Source organism: Aedes albopictus, chromosome 3, assembly GCF_035046485.1.
Source record: "Aedes albopictus strain Foshan chromosome 3, AalbF5, whole genome shotgun sequence".
Taxonomy (NCBI): domain Eukaryota; kingdom Metazoa; phylum Arthropoda; class Insecta; order Diptera; family Culicidae; genus Aedes; species Aedes albopictus.
The window spans coordinates 34,581,639-34,594,850 of NC_085138.1; the positions used below are offsets into that span (position 1 = coordinate 34,581,639).

The 13,212-nt window shown below is 39.1% G+C and overlaps 1 protein-coding gene across 2 annotated transcripts in view; it reads left to right on the forward strand.

Moving 5' to 3' along the window:
* The first annotated feature begins 2,325 nt into the window (after positions 1 to 2,325).
* Positions 2,326 to 13,212, forward strand: part of LOC109407473 (probable pseudouridine-5'-phosphatase) — a 93,815-nt gene continuing 82,928 nt past the window's right edge. The window contains exon 1 of one of the 2 annotated variants that reach the window (XM_062856018.1): positions 2,326 to 2,506. The gene's annotated coding sequence lies outside the window, so the exon portion shown is untranslated. The remainder of the gene's footprint in view (positions 2,507 to 13,212) is intronic. The other variant, XM_062856017.1, reaches the window with a different exon arrangement.

Here is a 13,212-nt window from a genome sequence, read left to right on the forward strand (position 1 = left end):
ATTCATCCGGGGATTCCTTCAGGAATTCCTCTGGGGATTCCTCATGAAATTCCATCCGAGATTTCTTCAGGAGTTCCTCCGAGGATTTCTTCAGGAAGTCCTCCGAGCATAGGCGCCAACTTGTGACGTAGTTGGGGGGGCGAAGCTCTCCAAAATTGGACAATATTCAACTTTTTTCAGCTCAATGCATTAGTTTTCACGTGAATATGCCTAAACTAGATGAACTGCGAAACTTATTCTGTTTACAAACAAACGGGTTTTCAACTAAGAAAAAAAGAAGAAGATCATGCTTGTAAACATGTTTTGGTTTGAATATCAAGTGTGAGTTATATCATCAATACAATCAGTGTGAACGCTTTTGTGATACAGTTATATCATGATCGTTGTATCATGATATAACAGCGTAGTCTGAACAAGGCAATACATTCGTGCGCTATCGTTACCTCTAACCTACACACAACACGAGCAGTAGAACGAAGACTGATCACGACTTATCGACAACCTGATGGAAAAATAGGGTCAGACCACATTATATTCCCGGTAGTGTTGCCGCAACACTGTTGCGGGTTCAGCTGTGGCTTCGAAAGTGGTTAGAAGTAAAAGTGAAGCAAACCCATTCATGCGATATATCAAATCGCGGTGATTAGGTAAAGGTGAATAAATAGCAATAAAATATTCTCAGACCATAATTGGGACAACCGGTAGTGTCATGGTCCATGACTCATGGAATCAGATCCGGCTATCCCACCGGAAATTACCAAGTATAAAAATGAACCAAACCCATACATACGACACATCAGATCGCAGATTTTTTGATAATCTAATGAACGGTTAGCAACATAGCCTTAGATCACATTAGAGACTAGCTGTTGTGTAGCAGAACCAACGTTCATGTGAAAAATTAAATCGTGGCTTTGTTTAATGGCCTGATAAACATTAGGTATGAACAACAGTGACGAATAGGTCTAAGTTCTCATATATGAGAACAAAATATAGACAAAACTAAAGCGATCTCATCAAATCGTACCATTTCAGATTCCTAAGGTGTAAAGTTATAGCAGGATTGGTCAACGTTGAATGGAAAAATAAGATTTTGATCGCGTAAACAGAAGATGGTGGCTGTTTTAAGGAATTTTGAGCTCTAAAACTATGTAAAATAAGTGTATTTGGTATGGGAAATTTGTTTGGAGTCCACCAGAGTATCCAAAATAGCGGTCCAAAGTCCAAGATAATGGCCCAGTCACAGACAAACATACGTAACACTTGCGAAATTTCCATCGACCACACTTTTAACGATCATTTTAAATCTTCATAGTTGTGGCTTTCACAACCAGAGGCGCACGCATCGTTTTCCTTTGCGTTTGACGTTTTACACTAGCGCCTTCTGTTGACAATATGGCACAACACCGTGTTTCGTGCAACTTTTCCACCAGGTGATGGTAGTGTGAAGTGGGCGATGGATTTTCACGAAAATTGTTCTAGGTGTTAAGTCTGTTTGTCTGTGGCCCAGTATTCAAGTTAGTGCTTATTTTATAGGATTTTTAATTCTTGCATTATGGGCATATTTTGTATGAAAATATGTCCAGAATTCAAAATGTGTAATCAGAAAACCCAAGCTGTGCGCTGTTTCACAAGGTCTGCAATATGACTATAGTTTGAATGGGGAAGAATGCCGGCCTTCGTCCAAAACTGGTAGCCAGAAAATCATAAACGACATGCCAAAATTTTAGGTGCAGAGTCCAAAAATGAATACCAGAACATCCAAGATGGTGTCTCAATGTTCAAGATGGCGGTTAGTTTAGTTGGGGTGGATATCCGGAGTCATAAAATGATGACCGGAAAATCTAAAATGACGTTTCAAAATTTTATGACACTTGTTTGGTTTGAGTTTTGGATCGTTGTCTTATATTTTCTGAATATTGGATGTTATGCTAATATAAAATGTATCCATATTGAGTAGATTTAGCAAGCAGTTTTCATTTTGTATTTATGTCAATGTCATCAAAATGTCGCTCGAGTTTTGTTGAAAGGATATTTTAAAGCACGAGAAAGGCACCATCACCGCCAGGTGAATTAATTAGGGTTTTTTTTTCTCTCTCAATGCAGAACCACCCTGAAACACATAGAAAATTCAATGACATCATCTCCTGGAACGTCAGAGTTTTGACAATACTGTCAGCTATACAGTTGTTGCCTTTGCTGTTTCAATTTCCCTGTCATTTTGCCCGGCATTTCTCACACAAATGCCACCAGCACATGCTGAGATCGCCGAACACATTCAGCCTTCCGGCGTCTTAAATTCGAGCGTGTCTGAGTTTCCCTCCCATACACAAACACAATTTCGGTGGTTTCGAACGAGGTGTGGTGTGGTGTACCTAGCTAATAGGTACGACGATCTCCTGTGGTGTTATCAGCGTGCAGTGTGTTGCTTTACCAACCGATTCCGGTCTTATCGCAAAAATTAGCACTTTTGGCGCTATATTTGGGAAGAAATCACCGAAAAGAGGTAATTATCCGCGACGAGATGAGTGTGAAAATCTGCTCCTATCCCCAATGGCGCTCTCTGTGTGATAGGTACATATTATATAAGCATTCGCGTCTCGTGTTTGTTGCTGCGAATTCTTCCTTGTTTCGTAGATGCTGATGGTTCGTTGATTAATTGGATCGAGTATGGGTTGATGCGACTTTTATGAACCCAGCCGCGTATCTGGCTTTTGATGAAAGCGGAGGGCAAGGATGTTCTTTATTATCATGAAGTGCTGTGGTATGCAAAATTGTAAGCGAACAAAAACATCGTTTTTGTTATCTGTTTACAAGGTTCGTCTTTATACTGAGGGTTGTTGTCATTCCAATGCAAAATTCGCAATAATACCTCATTCAGTGCGCTATACCCAGAGGGTAAGGGTTGCCAGAATGAGGGTTTTTAGAAAAGATCAAAAATCTAGTTATCGGTATCATAGTTGTCTTCATAGATGCAAAAGAAGTTTTTCTTCTACGATGAAAGCAAATTTAATGTATTCAATTCTTAATCAAAAAGAAAGTGGATAGATGTTAATCGAAAAACACTTAATGTTGAACAAACATCTTGTTTGATTTTTTTTATGATGGCGATAAGTTCTAGAGAATGATTTTGAATGGATCACTAAAATAACTAAAACGACTGCTATGAAATGAACAGATGGCGCTACCGTAGCCTTGTGAGTTTGACATACACTCCCGATCAAAAGTTTGGGGTCACCCCCTCAAAAACATGTAATTTTTTTAAGCCAATATCAAGCATAATTTTTCAAATCGACGTATCTAACTTTTTCACTGTTCTGGGTAAATTCACGGTCAATGTTGACGACCATTTCATTAAAATAGTTTTTATATAAAAATACTTTTCATAAGTTTTTTCGTGCTTTACATCACCAGGGATATAGCATGCACTAGGTAAGAAACAAAACCTAATCATTCCATATCATTTTCTCAATGAATTTTGACAAAAAATCAGTAACAAATTTTGAAAACGACGTATAATCAATGCTACACCATTGATTATACGTCTGTTTTCAAAATTTGTTACTGAATTCACATACACCGGGTTGGTTACAGATACGTCATGCCAGATACGTCGCTTTTGTATGGTGCCAGTTTGGTGTATCTGTTACTGTGGATTTTGGCTAGATACGTCGTTTGCTTTTCTCATATATCAAAACGGTGTATCTATCAGCACAGTTGTAAACATCAAAAAAGTTAGATACGTCGTTTCGAAAAATATATTTAGTTAAACAAATTAAGAAATAAAAAATTAAAAATTGATGTGCATTCTTTAATTTGCCGGATTTGTTTATATTTGCGAGTTACGTCGGATTGAAAAGTTATGCTTGATATCTCCGCCAATTTGCGTCCGATTTCAAAACCCTAGATCTCATTCAAAAGATAATTAGTCAAAGAAACCTTGAACATGATTTAAATGAAACTTTTTCAAAAATGTTTGTATTGTATTTTTTACGAATAATCAGACTTTGGCGACGAAATTTAACTCGCCCTAATATTGCGATTTTTTTTTCGACTTAGACTTTGATGCGATAAATTTCGTCGTACTCATATTTCGCTTTCGATTTCGCTGTCAATCTCAGTCGCAGGGTTTTTGCAACTCGCCCGATAATGTGACAGTTTTTGCCGGCCGTCTCAATGTTTATCATTAAGGTCTTTTGTTCTCGGTCCACCAGCTGGTCATGTTTACACAACAAAACCAGCTGGTTCACCGATGTTTACATTCATCCTTATTGTTCTCGGCTACCAGCTATTTATGTTTTCATAACAAAATCAGCTGGTTTCGCCTGAATCGGGGAAAGAAGGCGAAAATGTGTCATAAATGCTAGGTTAGTACCATATTAGGGCGAGTTAAATTTCGTCGCCAAAGTCTGATTATTCGTAAAAAATACAATATGGTACTAACCTAGCATTTATGACACATTTTCGCCTTCTTTCCCCGATTCAGGCGAAACCAGCTGATTTTGTTATGAAAACATAAATAGCTGGTAGCCGAGAACAATAAGGATGAATGTAAACATCGGTGAACCAGCTGGTTTTGTTGTGTAAACATGACCAGCTGGTGGACCGAGAACAAAAGACCTTAATGATAAACATTGAGACGGCCGGCAAAAACTGTCACATTATCGGGCGAGTTGCAAAAACCCTGCGACTGAGATTGACAGCGAAATCGAAAGCGAAATATGAGTACGACGAAATTTATCGCATCAAAGTCTAAGTCGAAAAAAAAATCGCAATACAGATACACCTCGATTTAGTGGACCCGTGATTTTATGTACTTCGATTTTATGTACATTTTACCTGGATTTTATATACATTTTTTTCAATGGTAAAATTATTAATATCCAATCAGTTTAAAACTTGCAGTTTGTGTTATAATGCAGGGGCTTTCAGCCTTTTGACACGCGGAGCACTTCATATCAATAAATTGTTTTGTGGAGCACCCATAATAGTGCCAAGGCATACCCCATGACATACTTAGTTTTATATAAAAGCTCAACGAATATGTTTCGTAAAACCAGTTTTCGTAAATTGTAAGCAATTTGCGTATAATTTACGGTCCATTCGTACCACCATGCTGAAACAGTACAAATGGAGTTGTGACATGTACGAAATCACGAATCCGACAGACGGTGAACCTGCTCATTCGTAGATTTTAGCTCCTGCTTTGTGGAATGAAACAAAATAAACAACTGTCAAACGTATTTTACTAACCATGATTGATAGGATCGCAGAGAAAACAAAGCAACCTGTTTTCATGTGCATATGACGGTGCTTGTGCGAGAAGAGAAAAGGAAGTATGCTCTCAATTGAAAGTAATAGTTATTTATAAACAGAAACAGGGTGGAAAGCGTTCTGGTTGTTTCTGAATTCAACAAGCGCCTACAGATGGGTGACTATTACACATTACAAATCTTTTCTTTGCAGAAAACAACGAATGGCAAGTAAAAAGAAAATCGGTTCATCATCATCAACGAATGGCATTTGTAAACCGAACGAGCGATTTCGTACAATGAAACGATACATTTTCAGTGCATACTTCCCTTTCTGATTTCATTTTTCATAAATATCTCTCGCTTTGTCGATAATCACGATGAGCGGAGTATATGAGGTGATTCTCTGGCGATATTTTTATACTGATCCCTTAGCAATGACAACCATTTTGGCTGGTGCATGTAAACGGCCCTTTCGTCAGACTTTTCCTCAAAGCTTTCTATCACACTTCTTTCAAGATTTCTTATGACTTCCTCACCGAAAATTGTAATATACACTCGATATTTTCATTGGTGTAGCTAGGTTTTTTTTTCTGGAGGGGGCCCAGGAGGGGCCTGACTTGAGAGGTTTTCAAGCGGCATGGTCGCCCGATACGTGAATATGCAAATCTGGATTGCAGTTTTGAGGAATCAAAATGACTGGATTCCCCCAGAGATTCCTTCAAGAATGCATCTAGGGATTCCATCAGACATTTCTTTGGGGATTTGTCCTTTAGAGGGAATTTAGATATTTTTAGAAGTTCCTTCAGTCATTGTTCCAGTGCTGTTTTCGCGGTTTCCTTCGAGAATTTCACCAGAGATCCTTTAAGGTATTTCTGCAGTTATTCCTTCCAGAATTTCACTAAGAATTGCTCCAATTATTCCATCTGAAATACGAAGTATTTCTGCTGGAATGTCTTGCAGAATTTTTTTAGAATGTTTAGTAATAATAATAACTAGTAAGTTACTATTCAAAAAATAATCCAAAAATTGCTTACAAATTTTGTACAAAAAATCCTTTACGAGTCCATCCAATTGTTCCTTCAATAACACAAGTTTACAAAATAAAACGAAAGTCGTGAACTTTAGTCAACGAACAAAATTTTTGAAGCACAATTTAGTGCTGATTTCGAAACCGACCTTCAAAAAATTTAAAGTAGAACAGTTTTTGAGTTTTAGCTCAATATCGAGTTTTGTAACTTTTCAAAATATGTAATTTAATAAAATTCAAATATATTGCGTTTTGTTCAACCAATTTTAAATCTTTTTCCATAAATTAAAAGCTGAATACAATACCATTCGATTATCTGAATACAGGATTTGCGTCAGATTGATGAAATTCAAGATATTGGCGAGTTTTAGGGACGATCTTCTTAAATTTTAGCAAAATTCCCAAAATTTTTTGAAGAAATGTATTTTTTTCAATAAGTAAAAACCAACTGAAAAATTCTTTCTCGACGTTTATTTGACATATCATATGTGGGCGAGTTACAGTAAAAATTTCAGCTTAATCGGAGCATTGATTACGGAGAATGAGATGTTTGAAGTGAGCGACTTTGCTTAAAAATAGAACAAAAATCGATTTCAAATCATCAACCTTGTATGGAAAGTCGAAAAAATTTCCGCTCTACTGTATTTTTTTTCCTTCGCGTTTTCGAACTCAGGGCATGATTCTACACCAAAAATGATCATCAGCTTACCGAGTTCAAAAATGCTGTAAACTAGTGTAATTCGTCTAGAAATTATTGATTTCTTCAGATTTTTTATCCAGGGATTTCAACAGAAATTCTTCCAGATATTCGCTAAGAAAACTCTCCTGTGATTCCCTAAGGAATTTCTCATGGGGTTTCTTCAGAAATTCACCCGGGAATTCCTTCTGTGATTTTTTCAGGAACAACTTCCGGGATTATGTTAAAAATGCCTCCAAGCACTCTTCTTGGGATTCCTCCAGAAATTCCTTCAGGGATTCGTCTAAAAAATCCTACACGGATTCGTCCAGGAATACCTCTAAAAAGTCCTCAAGCAATTCCTCTAGAGATTCTACCAGGGATTCATTCAGGAACTCCTCCAGGATTTTTTTCAGGAATTTGTCCAAGAATTCTTCCAGGGATTCTTTCAGAAAGTTCTCCGGTGATTCCTCTAGGAATTCCTCTAGGAATTCCTCCAGGTATTTCTCTAGAGATACCTCAAGGATTTCCTGTAGAGATTACAGAGGAATTCCTCCAGGATTTATTTAAAGGATTCCTGCAGTTCTCCAGCGATTCTTCAAGAAAATCCTCTAGAAATTCCTCCAGGGATTTCTCTAGAGATTCCTCCAGGAGTTCCTTAGAAGATTTCTCAATGAATTTCTCTAGAGATTTCTCTAGAAATTCTCTCAGGTATGTCATCAGGCATTCCTTCAGTAGCTCCTCCTGGCATTCCTTCAGGAGTTCCTCTTGAAATTCCTCCACGAATTCTTCTAGGAATTTCTTCAGGAATTCCTCCAGGGATTTCTATAGGGATTCCTCCAGAGATTCGTCCAGGCATTCCTTCAGGATTTAATTCTGGGACTCCTCCAAGAATACCTTTAAGAATCCCACCAGGAATTACCCCAGGGAATTCCTGCAGAAATTAACTCAGGAATTCCTGCAGAAATTATCTCAGGAATTCCTGCAGGAATTCCTCAAGGAATTTAGCCAGGAATTCCTCCAGAAATTGAGCCATTACTATGGCCATTTCTCCAGGAATTTCTCTAGCAAATCATCCTCCCAGAGTTTATACAGGAATTATTCCAAGAAGTCCTCCAAAGATTCCTGCATAAATTCCTCTCGACATTCCGCTAGGAATTCCTTCAAGGATTTCTTCAAGAATTCTCCAGGAAATCTTCCAGGGACTCCTTCAGAAATTCCCCCAGGAATTATTCCAGGAATTCATCCAGGCATTTTCCCAGCATTTGCCACCATGAATACCTCCAGAAATTACCCCAAGAATTTCTCCAGGAATCGATCCAGAAATTCCTTTAGAAATTCCTTCAGAAATTCCTACAGCAATTCCTCTAGGAATTTCTCCAGTAAATTCTCCAGGAAATTCTCCTGGGATTCTTTTTTGAAATTCTTTCAAAAATTTCTTCAGTAATTCCTCCAGGAGTTTTTCCGAGGATTCCTGCGAGAATTCTTCTAGGGTTTCCTTGAGGAATTTTTCCAGAAATTTCTCATCCAGGTATTCCTCCGAGGATTCCTCCAGAAATTTCTCCAGGAATTGGCTCAAGGGATCCCTCCAGTAATCTCACCAGGAATTCCTACAGTAATTCCTTTAGGAATTGGTCCAGGATTTTACCAGAAATTCCTTCAGGGATTTCTCTTAAGATTCTTCCAGAGATTCCTCCAGGAATTCCTCTGATGATTCCTCCAATAATTCATCCAGATATTCCTCCAAGAATTTTTTTCTGGAATATCTCCTAAAATTCCTCTGGGAATTCCTAATGGAATTTATGCAGGGATTCCTCCAGGAGTTGTTCTGGAGATTTCTCAAGGATTCCTTTAGGAATTCCTCCAGGTATTTCTCAATAGATACCTCAAGAAATTCCTGTAGAAATTCCACCAGGGATTCCTCGAGGAATTCCTCCAGGAATTCTTTAAAGGATTTAAAGTTCTCCAGCGATTCTTCAAGAAAATCCTCCAGCAATTCCTCCAGGGATTTCTCTAGGGATTCCTCCAGGACTTCCTCTGAAGAATTCTCAAGGAATTTCGCTACAGATTCCTCCAGGAATTCTCACAGGCATGTCTCCAGACATTCCTTCAGGAGTTCCTCTAGGGATTGCTCTAGGAATTCCTCCAGGAATTCTTTTAGGAATACCTCCAGGCATTCCTCCAGGAGTTCCCCAGGTCCCCCTCTAGCTACGCCAATGAATATTTTAGGTAGATGCCTTATTCTGAAATCTTGGCGTGTATTCAGCTAATTAAATTCCAAAATTTGTTGTAAATTCCATAAAATGGTCATTGTAATGCTTCGGCAGATTGCTGATAAGATGTGTGATAAAGAACTTCCAGTGCTGTGACGGTAAAATCAGTGTTAGTCAAGGTTCCCCGATTTCAGCGTCCCTTCACTGGTACATTCCTATGGATGCATTCCTGGAGGAATCTCTGAAGGAACCACTTGACCAATTTCTGAAGGAACTGCTGGTACAACTTCCGAAAAAAAATCCGTGGAACAACTTTTGAAGACATCCCTGCTGAAATATCTGAAGTAGTTCTAGGAATATTGAAGAAGTCTCCAAGGATATTTCCGAAAGTAAGGTACCCCGGGGCAAGTGGGGCCTATAAAAGACTAAGGCTTTTTCGTTCTTGTTTTACAATAAAAAAAGGAATCATTTCTGTTTTACATTTAAATATGTTTGCCGTTTTAGGATGATGGAGAATTACAGGGTAACGTTACGACTTCAGCCACGGACTTAATAGGAACAGTTATTTCCATGAAACCTGCAGCAGAAAAGTGAGGAATTTTTAGTTACAAGGGTCATTAGATCAATAAGAGCCGAATACCTACCTTTCAGATCCAGAATCTCCTGATTTCGTGAGAATTCAGGGACAACTGGTGCACAAAAAAGATGTGGGGACAAGTCGGTTCTTACTAGTCGTAGTGTTTAAAGACAATTCCTCGTGGAAGGCCCCATAATTATGTTCGATGTGTTCCAAGACGTGTTCCCTACTTTTGTGAGCCATATTCCTTTTATTTAACTTTTTATTTTCGTGAATCTTTGCTAATTCTTCACACGCGCCATATTTACTACAACTGGCCCTACACTCAATTTGTGTACAATTGTGGCTTCTGCTACGCCCTAGCATTCACTTTACTCCACCGAAATGTCTCGGTCGTCATTCGTCGTATGTAAGATAGCCGAGATATTTTGCTGGACATGAACTGAGTGGTAGAGCGTAGTAGGAGTTCATATGCATTAACGCTTTCTGTGAACCTTCTCTAATGGATGTGATTTTTATGACCCTGAATCTCGGATTGGACAAACCCCAATCGAACCTGGCATAACCCACTCACCCAATAGCACATTAGTAATGTATGGTACAATTCGTAAAGTACATATATTCTTACATTCCAGGCGTTTTTATAAATGTGCAAATGTGTACATTCTTATGCCGTGCAGTTTTTATCTCTGACAAATATCCCAGTCATTAATAATGGAAAACCAGTGAAGAGAATTGTCAGACAAAAGAGGCACAAAACAAGCAACAAAGAAAGTGCGACGATTACTCTTTATCCCTATTGGTAACAGATAATGACATGATCTCGAAATTTTTTGTTGCAGACAAAACGGAAGCTGAATTTGTTGCGTACTTTTCAACTCGTGAATAATCAATTATTGCTAACCCAAAGTCGAAACTGTTTAATGATAGAGCTTCACCAGAGTTGCAGTGTTTATCGACTCGAGGTTACCGTTCGAAAATCGCAATGCAAGGCTTAAAAATCTCTAAACTCGTCGTGTACGATGTTAATCCCATTATTTTCAAGTTGGGACAAACTTATGTCGCATGGGTTTGTTTGTCGCAACAAATACAGGTTGCGACATTGTCATTATTGTTGCGCGATGGTTGAATTTTGATTCACTGTGGAAAACGGATAAAATCATGTATTTGCTTGCATCGGAACTTCCACAAAACACGTCGGATGGTTTAGTAATTCCCAGGCACCTAAAATAAAACAAAATGAAGTTAAATTTGATTAATACTAATATTATAAAATTAAATAGCAGAAAACGCAGGAAACCGCAGATGCAAACCGTTCGTTGAAATTTTTTAAAAGAACGGCTTACTAAGATGAACACATAAATTTTGGAAGCAAGAAAAGTCACAATCGAATCACCCCTCGTCGTTTTATGGCTAGCGTAAAAAGCTGGATTCATTGCACAGGTTGAGGAAAACTGACCATCATAATTTTATCTTTTTTAATTACAACGAACGGAGCGAAATTTCAATAAGATCTTTTGGATATTTGGCCACCCCATACCATCAATGTGCGATTTTCAGTTTGGTTTGCGGTGACAGTTTGTAACAGGTCGTCCTTGACATTAACCTTCCGTTACTCGCGTGGTTGTCCACCACCGTCAGCACCACGCTAATGCTGAGTACAAAAAGCAATATTTTTTCAACGTGTTGTACAAAATACAACAGCGCGAGCGCTCGTGGGTTAAGCAGCACGCTGTTCGAGCCCGTATGAAGTTGATCATCAATATAAACTTATTTTCTCGATCAGCCTAGATAGCTGTGTAGTGTCGGTAGTGACTAGTGATTGTCTCAATTGGCTAAGAATAACACTACGGCTTTATGCTTACCGTGCCTAGGAATGAATGGCTAGGGGGGTCTAATGAAAACCTAACCGCAAACGGAGCCTGTGGAGTACCAGGGCGCCCTCCACAGTATGTTGCCCTTACTACGCTAACCGGAGCAATGGTGCAGTGGACCATGTGTTTCTCCGAGACAATCGGCTGCCCTTCTTTAGTCTCACTTGAGGCTGAATAAAAGCGGGATTATGAAGATGTTGTTAATTAGATTAAATTTTCACCTATATGGTTTCGCATTATGCGATTTACACAGTGTATTCTGTGTATCCTCGCCTTTGGCGTTTTTCAATCGATACCGATCTGGTTTTGTTGCTGCTGTTCTTTGTTGTGCTGTTGTTGCGAAGAGTTTAATCTTGCCTAGTTTGGGTAGTGGCTACGGTTAGGATAGCTCAGATCAATCTTCAGCATAAAAGAACAGCAACAATCAATCTTTGCAGACTTATGCAAAATAGTTCAGCCCAAGTGGCCTTGGTCCAAGAACCTTACTCCCGTAAGGGGAATTTCTATCTAGGAAACCTTGTGAACCCAGTGTTTGCTACTTTCAGAAAACATGAAATGGCAAACTCGCGTGTCATGCCTCGAGCCTGTGTGCTTGTCAACAGCGCAATAGTTGCTACACTCATCTCTGAACTAACCACCAGAGATGTATGTGCTATCACAATTGATGTATCTGTTGGAAACCTCAACAGGAAATACGTCTATTGTTCGGTTTATTTACCGCATGATGAACCATCCCCTACGGATGCTTTCAAACAAGTCATCGCATACTGTACTTCAAAAGGCCTTCCGCTAATTGTTGGCAGTGATGCTAATGCTCACCATATCATCTGGGGCAGCTCAGACATTAACTTGAGAGGCTCCAGTTTTTTTTTTTATAGAATGAGGAAATCTGTTGGTTAGCAACACCGTAGAAAAACCTCATTCTGCACTACCTGACCTTGCTCCGCGGTACGCCCGTAAGGGATTACTTCGTAAAGGGGGGGCGTACTTTCGCCTTCTCACTATCAAACGTCAGCCATCACATACAGCCAGGGTTGAAAAAATCACATTCAATTGAATGACATTTTGCTGAACTGATTGCTTTAGGCATTCATTTTCAGTTCCGCTGTGAGATACTTGAAAGTGAACACAGAAAAAACTCAACTACTTTGTGGACGTAATGACTCCACCATCATCAACGCACGCTCTGCGCTGATGGATGTTTCATATCAACAACGGCCGCATGAATGCGACTGGCCCATAAGCAAGCGTGGTGAATTTTCTCTTTTGTTGTTATTGAATCTCGCCGTCGCCACGATGTGAGCGACGAGAGAATTTTTATTCTCTTCTCACCCGCCTCCGTGAAGGAAAGAGGCTTTAAGGAGAAACTTCAGAGAGTACAAGCATGGCTGCCACAAAGGCCGACTTGGTCCCCTACTCACGTTTTCAAGAGCACCGATCTTGAAAATTCGTAAACAAATGCTCTCGATTTTTAAAAGCTGCCTCTTTATGTAAGTGAGCAAAGCCAGGAAAAACAAGTGCGGCTTGGCTCGATGGTTTGTTCGTCAGATTTGTGCCTCTACAGTTTGTATGAAAAATTGCAATGGGATT